The sequence below is a fragment of the Stegostoma tigrinum genome, chromosome 5, assembly GCF_030684315.1.
Source record: "Stegostoma tigrinum isolate sSteTig4 chromosome 5, sSteTig4.hap1, whole genome shotgun sequence".
Classification (NCBI taxonomy): domain Eukaryota; kingdom Metazoa; phylum Chordata; class Chondrichthyes; order Orectolobiformes; family Stegostomatidae; genus Stegostoma; species Stegostoma tigrinum.
Genome location: NC_081358.1, coordinates 114,522,131 through 114,535,752, shown reverse-complemented (window position 1 = coordinate 114,535,752; position 13,622 = coordinate 114,522,131). Strand labels below are relative to the sequence as shown.

Below are 13,622 nucleotides of genomic sequence, written 5' to 3'. Positions count from 1 at the left end.
ACCGCTGACCCAGCATCAGTTAATCTAATGTTCCCAATGCCATAAGTCATATTTAGACAAATACTTGCATTAAGAGGTGAACAACAAAGGGCCATTTCCCTAGGGTGGGGTGTTCAAAGTTACTGGGCATATTTTTAAAGGTGAAGAGAGGAAAGATTTTAAAAGGATCAGAGGGGCTTTTTATTTATTATAGACAGTGTGGACCGTGTGTGGGATGAATTGCCAGAGGAAGTGATTTGATTTGATTTATTATTGTCACATGTAACTAATTACAGTAAAAAGTTTTGTTTTGCACCCAGTACAGACAGATCGTAATATGCAAAGATCATAGAGTGACTGAACAAAACAAGGAATGCAGAATTATGGCTGCAAAGGTGGTGCACAAAAGCAAGATCAACATTATATTTGAAATTTGAAAGTCTAATAACACCAGGGAAGATGATCTTATTGAACCTGTTGGTACGTGTTTAAACTTTTGCATCTTCTGCTTGATGAAAGAACTTGGTAAGATTAATAATAATAATTGGATTGGGAGTAATCAGGGGGGCGGGGGTCTTTGATGAAGATGTTGGCTGCCTTTGAGGCATCGAGAAAAGTATAAATGGAGTCAGTGGATGGAGGTTGGTTTGCATGATGGTCTGGGCTGTATTCACAACTTTCCGTAAGTTTCTTATGGTCCTAGGCAGTGCAATTGCCATACTAAGCCATAATGCATCCAGATAGAATGCTTTTTATGGTGCATCAATAAAAGTTGGTAAGAGTTCTTATGGACATGCCAAATTTCCTTATCCTCTGGAGGAAAAGAGGTGTTGCGGAGCCTTCTTGGCTAATGCATCATGTGGGTGGTTCAGGAATTGATGCTCACAACCATCCCCACCTGTGTTATATTGATGTAGATAGGGACATGTCCTCTTCCTCGCTACCGGAAGTCGATGATCCGCTCCCTAGTTTTGCTGACATCGAGGGAGAGATTGTTATTATTACACCACATCAAGCACTCCATTATGTCTTGCATTCTGTCTTGTCATTTTTTCCATATCCAGCCTATGGTGGTGTCATCAGCAAACTTTAAAATTTAAAAAAAGCAAATTAGAAAGAAGTTGTACACAAAAAAATGGATATATAACATCCAAAAGTCAGCCAAGTGATTTGTCAGATAGAGAACAGGATAAGAAATATAAGTTATGAATAGGAGAAATTAAAATTTACTAACAGCAATCAGCAAAACATTTGTGATTAGACCATAAAATGTAAGAGCAGAAATTGGTTGTTTGGAACATCAAGAATGCGCCGCCACTTTAATAAGATCATAGCTGATCCTACGATCAAATCCACTTTCCTGTCCTTTTCTGTAATCCTCGATTCCCTCACTGATTAAAAAAAAGCTGTCTCACTGATGAATGATTTTAATGACCTACCCTCTACTGCCTTCTACTTCTTCCTTGAATATCCTAAGATGCAACCCATCAGATCCAGAGGACTGGTCAGACTTTAGCCCGAGCACTTTTCTCTAGTGATAGTTAGTTACTTCCTCCCCACATTTTGTTCTTTGATTATTTCAATTTTGAGAAAGGTATTAGTACGTTCTACGATGAGGAGTGACATAAAGTATATATTCAACGCCTCTGCCATGTCCTGGTTCCCAACTATTATCTTCAGAGCCTCATTCGCTAATGCACACATGTTCACTTTAAACATATAAAATGGAAGAGGGGTCCAAAGAAGTTATTGCTTTCTGTTTTTATATTAGTTGTTCATTTACCCTCAGTTTATTTTCTCCCTTTCCTTTAGGATATCTTTGAGATTTTTAAAACAGTCTCAATCTTCTAGTTTACCACTAATCTTAGCCACATTGTATATTTTTCCTTTCCTTTTGATACTGTCCTTCTTAACCATGGTTGATTAATAAATTTCCTATAATCCTTCTTCCTTGCTGGGATATACCTGCATTGTGAGTCTTGAACAATTTCCCTAAGTGTCTGTCATTGTTCAATCATCTTTTCCATTAAACTTCTTGCCCAGTCCATTTTAGCCAACTGTCCTCAATCATTTATAATTAACCTTATTTAACTTCAGCTGTTCTAACCCAGGTTTCCAAATCTCAATGCTAAATTTTACCATGTTATGGTCACAATTTCCTCAGCAACTTTTGATTAAAGCTTCCTCATCATATATTACCAGATCCAAAATAGCCTGATTACTGGTTGGATCCACATTATATTCTACTAGGAAACTGACCTGAATACATTCTATGAACGCTTCCTTGTGGCTCCGCTGCCAATTTGATTTTCCCCAATCTACAAATTTCTTCTATTTTTAAAAAAATTAATTCACTCATTTTGTCCTGGATGGCATCAAGCTACTTGAGTTTTGTTCAAGCAGTATAAATCAGGACAAATGGGACACATTCCATTCACTCCCAACTTGTGGACTGGAGGAGAGTTATTTGTTGTTAATTCCAAGCTTCTGGCTTGTTGCTATAGCTACAATGTTCCAAATGTCGTAATTGTTTTATGTATCAGCCAAAATAGAGTATAAAAAGCTGGCACTGTCCACTGATTGGGGAGAATCGCTTACGGAACCCAGAAGTCTGTGCCGGGTTGAGCAGTGATCCTCCATAGCTTGCACTTGCTTAATAAAAAAAGGATTGCATTTTTGTAGCCAGGCCAGTGTCTTGCTATTGCATCAAGTCCGTGAGGGTCTCCGAAAAACGAACCTAACAACGTTTTCAGATACAACTATGAGTCAATTATTGTAAAGCTTCTATCCTCCTTACATAGCTGTGATATTACAAATGGCGCAGCTGAGCTTCTCAAAATGTTGATATTGAAGGGGTTCTGCAACTGCAGTGCTATTAAAAGTCAGGAAAAAATTGATTGAGCTTCCTCTTATTGGAGATGGTTCTGATCTGAAACTTTAGCTGTGAAAATATTAGAGACTGCAGTTAGTTGATATCAGCTTGGGTGGTAATAAGCTTTAATACATCTGGCCTGAGTGCCCAATAATGTAGAGGACAATCTTGGCCTGGGACTGCAAACCCAATTGCATTCCAATGTCGTAATGTTGCAAGGTGCAAACAGGATCAGGTACAATTGTGATATCTGGAAACATTAGCAGCAAAAGCTGTGAACTATTCACATCTGTACATCATGATGGTCAACTAGGCGCAACACTTTTTGTGGGGATAGAAAAGGGGAGCTGCTGCAACCATTTCTTCTTTCAGACAAAAGATATCCTCTATGTGGGACAGCCTATCAAGGAAATGCTTGTACAGTACCTGCAACCTTTCAGCTAATGTTGGTATATCACTTCAATCACCTGCCTTCTCCCCATAACTGTTGATCCCTATACTAATTAAGAACATCTGTCTTAGAGAAGGTCATTGACTTGACCTCCACAGTATTCTAAGGCAGTGAGTTCTACCCTCTGGCTGAAGAAATCCCTTCTCCTGTCAGTCTCTTCAGTCCCGGGCTGTGCCCTTGGGTCCTAGCAGCTCCCACCAGTCGAATTATCTCCTCTACATTCACTCTATCCAGGCCTCTTAATATTCTCAAAGTTTTAAACAGATAGTCTCCTCATCCATCTTCAGTCCTCGAGTACAGACCTAGAGTCCTCAGCTCAGTTCTGACTCATTGGATTCAGTTTGTTTGAAGAGGTTACATAGACAGCGAGGCAGAGAGACAGAGGCAGTGAGGCAGAGACAGCAAGAGACAGAGATAGATAGATAAAGGCAAAGAGGTATAAGTTGCCTACATGGGCTTGAGCAAGATCCCACATAGTCGACTAGTTATTAAGGTGAGATCACATAGGATCTAGGGAGGATAGCCAATTGGATACAAAATTGGCTTGAGGTTGACGGTTGTTATTTGCACTGGAGACCTGTGACCAGCGTGTGCCGCAAGGATTGGTTCTGGCTGCACAGGCATTTATGTCATTTATATTGACAATTTGGATGAAAATATGGTTAGTAAGTTTGTGGATGACACCAAAATTGGTGGGATAGTGGACAGTGAAGGAGGTTATCGAAGAGTACAATGAGATCTTGATCAGATGGGTCAAGGGGTCAAGAAGTGGCAAGTGGAGTTTAATTTAGATAAACGTGAAGTGTTGCATTTTGTTAAGGCAAACCAGGGTAGGACTTACGGTATGGCCCTGGGGAGTGTCATTGAACAGAGGACACCAAGGGCACAGGTACACTGTTCATTGAAAATGGCATTACAGGCAGACAGGATAATGAAGGTGGCATCTGACGTGCTGTGCTTCATTGGTCACAGCATTGAGTATAGGAGTTGGGATGTCAGGTTGCAGCCATACAAGTCATGGGTGAAGCGACTTTTAGAATGCGGTGTACAATTATGATCGCCCTTCTACAGGGACAACCTGAGAAATTCCATGCAGACACAGGGAGAATGTGCCAACTCCGCACAGACAGTCACTCAAGGGAGGAAATCAAATCTGGGTCCCTGGTTATAGAAGGCATTTGGACAGGCATACATACAGGAAAGGTTTATGATGATATGGGCCAAAAGCAGACAAAATTGGAGTAGTTCAGTTTAGGACACCTGGTAGGCATGGACAAGTTGGACTAAAGAATCTGCTTTCAGGTTACAGCCTGGGATCATTCTGTAAACCTTCTCTGGACACCCTCCATGGCCAGCACACCTTCCTTAGATAGAGTCCAAACATGCTCACAATATTTCAAGCGCAGGCTGCCCACAGCCTTGTACAGTCTCAGCATTACATTCTTGCTGTTGTAATCTAGCCCTCTCAAAATGAATGCTAACATTGCATTTGCCTTCCTAACAGTCAAATGAACCAGCATGTTAACCTTAAACTAGGACTAAATCACTTCATGCTTCAGATTTTTGAAGCCTATTTAGGAAATTAGACTACACCTCTACACTTCCTAATGAAATACATAACTTCACATTTTTACTTTTTTTGCCGAGTCTCCTAGACTGTCTTCTTTGTGGTGGTCAGAATGATGCTGTTTTGCAAAGTCACCACTTAGACTAATTCATCTCCGCAGTTTAGAAGGGATCATGTTGTGAGTAGTGAATACAGTAGACCAAATTGAATAAATTGTAGGTAAACTGCTGATTAACCTGGAGTGGCGGACATGGATTGGAAACTCATCATGACAAATCAATGACAGCGTAATTTATTTTTCTAATCAACCTGTCCAGAGATGTTATTACACACCCACTGGAGCAGGTGGGACTTGAACTCAGCTCTCTCAGTCCAGGGATAAGAACAGTACCACTGTGCTACAAGACGTACAAGATGGCCCTAAAAATTTTAAATTCAATTAAAAAAAAGGAATCAAAACCTACCAGTAGTAATAGTGACCAAGCTATCACATGTCATGAAAACCCATCTTGTTCACTAATACCCTTTAGGGAAGAATATCATCTGATGAAGGGTCTCAGGCCAAAACATCAGCATTTGTGCTCCTAAGATGCTGCTTAGCCTGCTGTGTGCATCCAGCTCTACACTTTGTTATCTCGGATTCTACAGCATCTGCCGTTCCCATTATCTTTATCCTTATCTGGTTTGCTTTTGAATAACTCCAGATCCATAATAATGTGGCTGACTTTTAGTTGTGTTCTTAAGTGGTCTAGCATGCCACCAAGTTCAAGAGTAATTAGGGATTGGTGATTGCATGGGAAGATGGTAAAGAATGGGGGTTAATTGTTGGTGGTGAAAGAAGTGGTGGATAAAACAGTTCTTCAATGGTGGAAGTATTTCCACAAGCACAAAAAATTCCTAACACTCGCTTTCAGAGTGCTATGCGTTGTTGGCACGTCATGCCCAGTGGTCCAACTGATCTAGAAGGGTTAGAGTCGTAAAACAGAAGTTTTGTTTTAAAGGCACAAAATTATTATTCAGGTACAGGGAAGAGATTCGGAAAGCAAATGAAATGTTTATTGCAAGGGAATGAATCAAAAGTAGGACAGATTTTCCACCAGTGGAACATCTGGATTGCTGTGTACGTACCCAAAGTGAGTTGTGGTCTCCTCACTTAAGCATATAATTGATTGAGCCAGTTCAGATGAGTCTCACTTCACTGCTTCCTGAAATGAAGGGGTTATCTTATGAGGAAACATTGGACGCAGTGGGGTTGTAACAACTTGAGTTCAAAAGAATGAGCTTATTGAGGAATAAGATATCTTAAGTGCATTTGACACAGCTGTTGGCAGGATGCTCCGCATTGTGGGAATGCCTAGATTTAAGCGACAGAATTTAAAATAACAGCTCTCCCATTTAAGACACAGGCAAGGAGATATTTATTCCCAAGTGCTGCAGTCGATGGAATTCCCTTTCCCAGACAGCAGAGACGAGGTCACTAGAAGCAGAGTTAGACAGATTCTTGAATGACAAGGAAATCAAAGAATATAGAGAATATAGAAAAATGGATTGAGTCCATACTCAGCCATGATCCTGTCAAACTGCAGATCACATTAGAACAGTACAATGTTGCACACCTGTTCTTAATTTGTATATTCATTTATTGAAACAGCTAATGGCATAACGTATCTTCATTAAAGATTATTCTCTTCCTAAAAGCTGCATCATTTATATTTTTCTTTAGAACACTGACTGTTCAATCAACGGAATTGTCCATTTAGTCAGTTTCCTCCTCCTTCCATAACCTGCACGTCCTGTTCAAGCATTCACACAATTTCCTTTCAAAGCTATTATTGGACAATTTCCACCATCCTTCAAGTACAGCATTCCACATCATCATAACACACACAATATTTTTCCGTCATACTGCCCCTAGTACTTTTATCAATTCCAATAACTCTCCTTGCCAGTTACCAACTTTTCTGTCAGTGGAAACTGTTCCTCTTTACTGGTTTAAGAAACCTTCCATGATTTTTGAATGTCTTTACCATGTTTCTCTTTAACCTGCTGAGCTGTAGGTTCTGTAGTATTGTTTTTTGACAGCTGCATGCTACTTTAGCTCTCTTGATATCATGAAAGACCTAATATTTTGATCACTGCAAGTGCAGAATGTGAAATACATCGAGACATCAAAAATGAACAGGTGTCAACCATGGCTCATTTCTAGCATTCTCAGCTTTGGGGAAGCTAAACATTCAACTTCAACTCCAAATATTCAAACAAAATCTAGGCTGATACATGACTCCAGTACTGACTTTTGGATGACTGTGATTGTAGTTTTAAAGTGAGAATTAAGTAGTTACTGTCTACCTTAACTGGTAAATTTAAAGGATCACATGGCAATACTATGACGGTTACCCCTGCCATCTGTACATATATACATACATTTATGCTCATGTATCACATATGTTGTTTGTTCACGTGATGTGGGCAATGTTTGCTAGGTCAGCATTCCAGATGGCAGTTAAGATGCAATCACACTGCTATGGTGAAATCTCAGACTTGCCAAACTAGCTAAGGATGGTTGATTCCCTTCTTTAGAAGGCATCAGTGAACCCCCAGAAGGGTTTTTATGACAATAGACAGTGGATACGTGGTCCCTGTTAGAACTTATTTTAAAATTCTAGACTTTTACCGAATTCAAGTTTATAACAAGGTAGCATTCAAGCCCATGTCTGGTGCAGACATAGTTCTGGATTACTAGTTCAGACACATTACACTATGCCAACATCTTCCTCATCATAAATACATTATGTTGCACTAGCAGCACAATTAAATAAGCTTATCTTTCCATTAACACACTGGCATGTGTTTGCTGTGCATAAATCTGTTGCATGTTTCTTATATTAATCAAAGTATCCTCCACTGGCTATAAGGTACTTTGAATCGCCATAAGGTTGTGAATAGCTGTACATAAACACAAGTCTTCTTTTACAATGATTCTATCGCAAATCTTCCTGCAAAATTCCACGTACAGAGTAAACTGGAAACCTTAGGAAAGTTCACTTACTTTCATTTATTGCTTTCATTTAAGTAGTTACAGTTGCTACCTGTAATACAACGCACATATCCTCTACGGCTCTGAGCCCAATATTCATAAATCCAAAGTCAGGCTGCATCCACAGTTGAATTACCTCACGAACCCAATCAACGCGTGTTAACAATCTATAAATACCAGTCAATTCTCTGTTGTAAAGAGATGATTTTTCACAACCTAGAAAACATCAATGCAGTAACAGTAGAAGAAGAAGAACACTCAACTGCCATTTTATCCTCTGATAAGCAGTTTTCCAAGACTTCTACAGAGAAATGTCTCCCAGAAATAAAATTGCAATGAATAATTTTTAAACAAACGCAGATACACAATGATCTGTTTATCTGGTGTTGTTAAAACTACACTGCAACGTAAACAGGAAAAGTCGTCACTTGATTGGTAAACACAATTATACAAACTATTCTTGAAGTGGCTCTGCGCTATAGAAATGTTATATAATATGTGCTGCAGAAGCATCAACTTGTTTGAAATTAACGTGAAGTCAGAGTTGAAAGAAAATTTTTCTTCCACCTTTGCCCCACCATAATGGACATACAAAGAAGAGCCACAGAAAATAAACTAAATTTGTAAATTAATCCTTCTGACAAAAAAAACACTGGAGGTGAAACTTTGCAAAGATTTAAATGAGAAACCAATTTAGGAAACAAAACCAACAAGAAATTGCCACAGTAGAAAAGCTCTGACTGTGCTTGAATAAAAGAGTAAGAAAGTTGTGACATAGATAAATTCTGAATTGTAAACCAAGCAATATGATTAAAAAAATATAAATAAGCATATATCAGTAATAAATTACTCCAAGGAGATAAAACAATATAAACAAGTGATTAATGCTAAAAGGAGTTTGAAATTGTACACAGAGAACACACAACATAAACAATTGAAGCGTTCAAGTGGTACCAAGGTAATCAGTAAAACTGGGCTACAAGTAGAATAACTTGGCAACTGAAACCAACTCTGCACAACTCCTGTATAATACTGGCTTTCAGAGTGCCAGTATATGTTCAGGTAGTACCTCAAGCTGCTTGAAGCTGTCACAGGACACTGGAGGTTGAAAATATCCTGAACCTACATTTCATGCAATAGCTCCCTATGGCAATAGGAACTTCAGAATAGTAAACGGACGAGCAGCAGTGTGGTAGGAAGAGGTTGGCGATGTTTAAGTCATCCACATATAGCAGCATAATTCTCAAGACTGAATACCGACAAGGTATATCAAAACGAAGGAGGAAATCAGTTCAAAGATGGCACTTGAGGGGTTACTGGGCTTTTGCTAAGATAGAGACATAAAAATAAGGAAAGAAAGATGCGCATGAGTGTGCGTGCGAGAGTAAATGAATGAATGAACGAACGAACATTATTGCAATCAACGTTTCCTGCATGACATATTCTAGTAAAGGCTAAAGCTGCTGTAGTCTTACCAGACTTTGGTTGCTCTTTCATGAGAGGGGTGACTTGTGGTTGTTTAACTGGAGGGTCACAGCCTCCGGACAGACTAGAGGGTGAGAAGGAGAATCGTTCATAGTAACCTCAGCTGGTGCAGGCATTGAACTTCTGGTGTTGCATCATAAACCAGTCATCCAGCCAACTTAGTACGTCAGTCAGTTTAGCTTTGTGGGAGGCGTCAGGCTAAAAAGGAGGAGGAGTAATAGGAAATTCATTTAGTGCTGAAAGGTGCAATGACAGAAGAATTTCTTCAAAGATTGTGATTCTCTGGAGTCCCCATCTTAGATGGCTATGGAAGCTCATTCATTGCTCCTGAATGCATATCAATCATTGTAACTGGAGCAAATGCCTCTTCACAGCAAGACTTGATCCATGTGTGTTCCAGTGACATAGGGAGAACTAGGAATAAGGTTCTGTACAGAGGTATGTGAAGCTTACAGTAAATTAAAACATAACGCTTTAAACTTTCAAAGCAAGTGAGGGACCATTGTCCCTAGACTGTGTTCAGCAGTATCAGTCTGGACCAGTTCAATCTAGTCCAACAAGAAAAGCAGTCATGAATGGACCTTGTTCTTGGAAGTGAAGTAGGCCCAGTAGATCAAGTCACAGTTGGGGTCTTTCAGATGTACAGCAGCAGAGAAAAACATGGGTGCATACATACAGAATTGAATAAAAAGGTGGCAGGACAGGTAAACAGAGCTGTTCACAAAGTGTATAGCACTTCTGTTCGAATGTAGTGTTTGAAGTACAATAGCAGGGAAGTAACGAAAATTTATACTTGCGATTAAGCATCGTGTACATATTGAGTGCTACCCTACAGGAAGGATCTACTTTGAGCTAAACAGCATGCCTGTGCAGTCACGCTAAACAAAAAACTGCACACAGGTCCACCTGACCAGAAACAAAAAGTTAAAAGGGAATGCTGACAAGGACATGAATGCTTTTGAGATTGTGCAGAAGAAGTTTATGAAAACAGTTTCAGGAATGAGATAGAGACAGACATAGTCATAGTAAGAACTGCAGCTGCTGGCATCAGAGATAACAGTATGGAGCTGGAGGAACACAGTGGGTCAGGTAGCATCAGAGGAGCTGGAAAATTGATGTTTCAGGTCATGAAGAAGGGTCCTGACCCAAAACATCAACTTTCCTGCTCCACTGATGCTGCCTGACCTGCTGTGTTCCTCCAGTTCCACAGTGTTAGTTTTGGAATGAGATACTTCAGTTGAGGAGACATTGAATAAGTTGGAATAGTAGCAAATTGCTGGAGAAACTCAAGTTTGGTAGCATCTCTGGAGAGAAAGCACAATCAACATTTCAAGTTCAGTGAGCCCTTTTTCAGAACACAGTTTCTCTTCTCATACGTTACTATGGCTGCTACATTTTCCAGCAGTTTTCATTATTGTTTCAGATTTCCAGCATCCACACAGTGCAGTGGAGAAGCTCACACTGTTTTCCTTGGAGCAAAAGAAAAGAGAAAATCCAATAGCAGTTTCCAAAATTATGACTGGACTGATAAATTGGGGAGAAACCATTCCCACTTATAATTGTTTACTTTCTTTCACAAAATCATGCCAACTGGACTGAAGATGCGAAAGACATAAGTTTGAACTGAATACGTGCCATATAATCATAAGTAATGACCATCTCCAGGACAATGATCTGAACACTTCTCTTTCGTAATAACACTTAATTTATTGAATCTCCTACGTATCAATGCCCTGACAACTACCACTGATCAAAAATTCAGCTAGTTCACCTACAAAAATATTGTGGTTACAGAAGTAGGTTGCAGGCTGGGCATTTTGCAGGGAATGATTTACTTTCTGACTTTACAAAGGAGTTGCTCTTTGTAACAAACAAGGTGCTGACCACAGAAAGCTAGCACACACTCACAAAACTCACAATTGAGTGTAAAACATTAACTATGACTGTGCAACTGGACATTTACTGCACATACTGACTGTGATGAACTGTGTTTGTGACCAACTTAGGATTGTTGGTCAGGTTTGCAATGTAGTACACTTGCATTTACTAGAAGGTATATATTAATACACAATACCCTGCTCTTTACAGATGGAAAGAACACATTGTACCAGTTTCAACTCTAGAAAACGTGCAAGTCGTTGGTTCATTTCTCAGGTCAATTCCCTCAAGTCAACCTGGCTAGATTAAAATTTCAACAAAACTTGGCTGTTAACTGTCAATCAACTGGTTTCCTTATATACAGATGAGGAAGGACACCACTTTGATTGGGACAACACATCCATCCTAGGACAAGCCAAATAGAGACACGCACAAGAATTCCTAGAAGCATAGCATTCTAACCAGAACTCCATCAACAAACATTGATTTGGAGCTCATCTACCACCCTGAGAAAAAGAACAGGAAATGACATCAATACCAGAAATTAAGTCATCAACTCAAGGAAACCTAAACACAAATAGAAAGCGGGACATAACACCAGCGCTTCACCGGAGGCTCACTGATGATGTTACCTGGAATGGTGACAAAACGTCTGAAAATGAACTTTCCAGCTCAGCGAGCAAACTTATATCCAGAACCTCAACCTGAGCTACAAATCTTCTCAAAACTCGCTAATTGGTTTATTCTCAAGGCAACACCACTACCAATTATAATTCTTTCATACAGTACAAATGTTGGTTTTGCCCTTGAATTGGTATTCTTGAAAATGGTCTTCATATTAACTGGACAAATTAGGTGGAAGACAGTGGCATCAGAGACAAATTTATAGGAGCGCATCAGGTGCTGTGGAATCTACCCAAGAACAGGCTATATTAGATATAGCATTGTGAAATGAGGTAGGATTAATCTCAAAGTTAAGGATCCTCTTGGAAGTAGCAATCACAAATTCAAAGATAGTAAGAACTGCAGATGCTGGAGTCAGAAGAAACAGTATGGAGCTGCAAGCACACAGCAGGCCAGGCAGCAGAGGAGCAGGAAAATTGACATTGGAGTTCAGGGCTCTTCTTCAGAAATCACACATTCATGTTCAGTTTGAGCATAAATTTTGTCTCATGAGTGTGTCCTCAACTCAAATGGGAGGTAGCTTACAAAGGTATGAAGAAAGAACAGATTTTTTTTAAAAAATCACTGAAAACCTGAAACAAAAACAGGATTTGCTAGAGAATTGCCAGGTCTGGCAGCATCTGTGGAGAGAATGCAGAATTAATAGTGATCCTTCTTTAGAACGGAAAAAAATGCCTAAGAGAGTTTGGGAAAACAGAATAAGGCAAAAGTCAATGGAGGTGTGGTGACAGACATTTAAGTAGTTAATTCATAACACTAAGCAAAAATTTATTCTGATCGAGGACTTGATGAGAAGAACGGATGAACCATAGTTAACAAAGGCAGAAGAACTAGCTATCAAAAACTAATTGCTTTTAAGAAGCCAGCAGTGGATAATTTTAAAAATCTAATAAGAGTATCGATATAGTGAAAGTAAATTGGCAAGAAATATAAAAACCAGCAGCAAGAACTGCTTTAGGTAAAGTTCTGGTGATGAGACATTCTGCCAAATGACTTACGACAGTCTGCTCAGGGAACCTCTGTCTCGAGGATGCTAAGTGCTGACTACTTACTGATGGACTTGTGGCCAAAGGTGTTTTTCTTTGCAAATTCTCCCATGATGGACAGGTGATATGGAACGGTCTAATTAATTGGAACATTCTGCAGCAAGGAGGTCAGATCTATCCTTGGCAAAACCAGGGCCAGGTAGAACCTCAGTAGGTGGTGATACTTGATATTTGCACACCAAAGGATCTACACATAGCTCGATGCATCGCAAACAAAGGCAGCAAATCAAGATGAGGGCAGCATTAGATAAGTTTCCTTCACTGCCCACACCCCATCCAGGAGTTTTGTACATTGTGTGCCTGCGAACACAGTCCACCTTCAACCTCCAAATGAAGTGGAAGATGGCTCAGGTGACAGCAATAGCACACTTTCTTTTTCATTCATTCATAAGATGAGGGCTTTGCTGGCTTAGACCAGCATTTATTATCCATTCTTAATTGAGGGTCAACCACATTGTTTTGGGTCTAGAATCACATGTAGGCCAGATCAGACAAGAATAGCAGTGTCCTTCCCAATGGGAAATTATTGAATTAGATGGGTAAATTTCAGGAAATGGGCTAGAACTGAGCGCCTCACAACTGATGACCAGGTTTGACCCACAAATGGAGAGGGAGCGGTACTC

The 13,622-nt window shown here is 39.7% G+C and overlaps 1 protein-coding gene across 8 annotated transcripts in view; it reads right to left on the bottom strand.

Annotated features, from left to right (window-relative positions):
• ankrd12 (ankyrin repeat domain 12) overlaps positions 1–13,622 on the bottom strand; it is a 164,522-nt gene that overhangs the window by 97,765 nt on the left and 53,135 nt on the right. The window contains exon 2 of one of the 8 annotated variants that reach the window (XM_059646222.1): positions 878–1,066. The exons of 6 other annotated variants lie outside the window; for them this stretch is intronic. The gene's annotated coding sequence lies outside the window, so the exon portion shown is untranslated. Of the gene's footprint in view, positions 1–877; positions 1,067–9,381; positions 9,403–13,622 lie in introns of those variants that run through there. One more of the 8 variants, XM_059646223.1, reaches the window with a different exon arrangement.